The sequence below is a fragment of the Arvicanthis niloticus genome, chromosome X (genome assembly GCF_011762505.2).
Source record: "Arvicanthis niloticus isolate mArvNil1 chromosome X, mArvNil1.pat.X, whole genome shotgun sequence".
NCBI classification, from domain to species: Eukaryota; Metazoa; Chordata; class Mammalia; order Rodentia; family Muridae; genus Arvicanthis; species Arvicanthis niloticus.
In genome coordinates, this window is record NC_047679.1 from 42,478,360 (window position 1) to 42,481,273 (window position 2,914).

General features: G+C 41.5%; 1 pseudogene; it reads right to left on the reverse strand.

Moving 5' to 3' along the window:
- Window positions 1-948: 948 nt before the first annotated feature.
- Window positions 949-1,974, reverse strand: LOC117694921 (melanoma-associated antigen B4 pseudogene; annotated as a pseudogene).
- Window positions 1,975-2,914: the final 940 nt, after the last annotated feature.

The window sequence follows — 2,914 nt, forward strand, 5'->3', positions numbered from 1 at the left end:
ATCTGGGGTGAATAGGCATGTATTATATAACCACAGGAAGAAAATATTGCGGCACAACATCGAGAAATGAGTATGAGGTGTCTTCTTGTAGGACTGAAAAACAGGACTTAATGGGCAGCATTTGTGCATTTAGCTGCCTTGTACGATAGTCATAAAATGTGGGGCTCAATAATATAAACATTTTGATTTGATTCATTGATACCTATCCACCCGACACTAGTTTTCTACTTTTAAATTAGATGCCACAGAATATGCAGCATTTTATTTGCAATAAAATAAATGATCAGAAATTTTTCTTTCAAAAAGGTGTTTTAAAACATTTTCTCTGAAAATACCACAAAATTCTACTTATTTCACTGGGAATTCTACACATTTCATTCTGATGCATAATGATGGCTTCTCCTAGAATCCACTACTGCATGGGCAGATGCTGGATCTACTTACAGTAAATATCTTCAGTATAAAGTCTGAAGACTTCCCAAGCCTGGATGTTTAATGTTTACGAAGAACATAAGCCTTGGAAAAAAAAAAACACATCTGATTCATTGTGATTGAATTTCTCATGCATTCTTTAATATCAAAACAAATGGAAGGGTATAAGTTCAAAAATAGTAACTTCAGTTAACAATCCAACAAATGACCAGATGTTGCTATTGGCCATTCTCAAATATTTTCCTACAGATTTTTCTATCTCCAAGATTTTTTTCTGTATAAATGCCAGGTTCTAATTTGTATTTCAAACTAATACAAAGTTTGAACATTCAGCTTGATAAACAGAAATTAAGCACAGTCTACAAAATTTATCAATATACATTCTAATGACAAGTTAATATTTTGCTAAAAGACTACAGAACTAGATCAACAACATTTTTGCAAAAAAAAAAGAAAGAAAGAAAGAAAGATCAGACCTCTTCAGTCACAAAGCAGAGGCTACCTCTACCTTACATCTCACTTGCCAGTGGGATTGGTCAACTTGGACTTAGAATGTTTCTTGGCTTTGCGCTTAGTGCCAGCCTTGGCTGCAGCTTCAGCTTGGGCTTTCTCTTCTTCTTCAATCAAAGCCTGTTCATAACGAGATGAGTAAGCACTGGGCATGGTTTCACTGACCTTACCTAAAAATTCCAGCACTCTTCTCTTGCCCGATTCTACATAGGCTCTTGGGCCCCATAGGAACTCATAGGATGGAGGGTCACTATAAGGAACCTGGCGATATTCTAGGTACATTTCCTGCACTAGATCTTCAGTGATGAGCTTCCTGACATCCCCAAAGATGAGGTGTGGGACCCCATCATAGACTCCTAACATATTCAGGAACTTCCAGACCTCCTTCTCTGGGGCACGGTAACCATTTAAGTAGATCACACTTAGGAGAGGGATCAGAATGCCCCTATTGGGAACACCCATCTCATTACTCTCACTTCCATCATCCTGGAAATTGAGCTTACTGACAAGAACGTAGGTTTGACCATGGGGCTGGATTTCTTTCAACTCAATGCCAAAAACCATATCCAATCGATGGGAGGCTTTCTTGAGGATATCAGGGAAGTGGTTCTTGAAACTTTTGTTGATGACTTTGAGCATTTCTCCCCTCTTTGCAGGCTGCTTAAGTTTGTACTTGCAGAGCATGTACTCTACCAACAGCCCTGTCTTCTTTGATAGAAGATCCATCTGTTTGCTTCCAGAGGAGTGCAGGGACCTACAAGAGCTACCATTTTTCTCTTCTCGGCCCTTTGCACCTTTACCAGACCTTTTGCGGGCCATGCCTTGACCAGCAGAGGTGGTAGGTGCCTTGCCCTGGGGGAAGACAGCAGTAGAGGTGCCTGCAACAGCATCTCCAGAATCATGACCAGAGCAGGAGGCTGACTGTCCTTTCTCTGCTGCCTTGGTTTCGTCATCCTTGAGCCTCTGGGCCTCTTCCCGGACCTGGCGACGCTTCTCACGAGCACGGGCCTTACTCTTCTTTCCTCTGGGCATGATGGCTGTGGTCAGGAATAGAAAGCAGTAGTCTGGGTAAAAGAGCAGGTGATCTCACGACCTTGATCGGGAAAATAATACACCATGAGCACTTTTTGGAGATGCCAAACATCTTGACTTTCCCTAACATTTCTTTTCCCACATCTTGAGATCATTGCTTTGAGGATGCACAGGGCTTCTTTCTGTTCTGACCAGATGCTATTAAATCTGTCCTACAGAGGGATCTAAACACTCTTAGTTCTTTTCACATTCTATTCTCCTAGCTCTATGAAAACACCTAGGGACTGGATAAAAGCTTCAGAGAGCTCAGTCTACTCAAATAACTGGGTACAGAATGCTGAGAATCCTGTAATGCTCAATCTAAGACTCTCTGGTGTCTTCAATTCTTCTTGAGGTTGCTTTTCTGGGTTCACTGTTAAGCATAGAACTATTGCTCTCCTTTTTTACCGGGCCCAGAATACCACACAAAGAATTTTATCTCTTGACTGAATGAAATACATGTTGATCGGCTAGGATGGTAATTCAATCCATAATGAGCTTGCCTTGCAAATTCAAGGTCTTGAGTTTTAAACCTATAATCCATGTTTTCAAAGAAAAGCAAAGTAAGATGGATTGCACTTGTAATATCAGTGCTAGGGTGAAGATACAGGGATCCCTGGGGCTCAGCAACCAGGAAAGATAGCCTACTTGCCAGAGGCAGGCCATGAAGAGAACACCCTCTCAAATCCAACACAGATAGCTCCTGAGCAAATGTAGCTTAACTTGGCATCTGGTTTCTACAGGCATGAACTCATGCACTGGGCCACACATATACATATGCTCTCAGACAAAGCATATTTCTTCCACAACACAAACATGGGGGTGGGAATGCTAAAAATCCCAGCACTAATGTTTGTCCTTTTGGGCTGAAGATTCCCTGGGAACAGTGACTAGCTAGTCA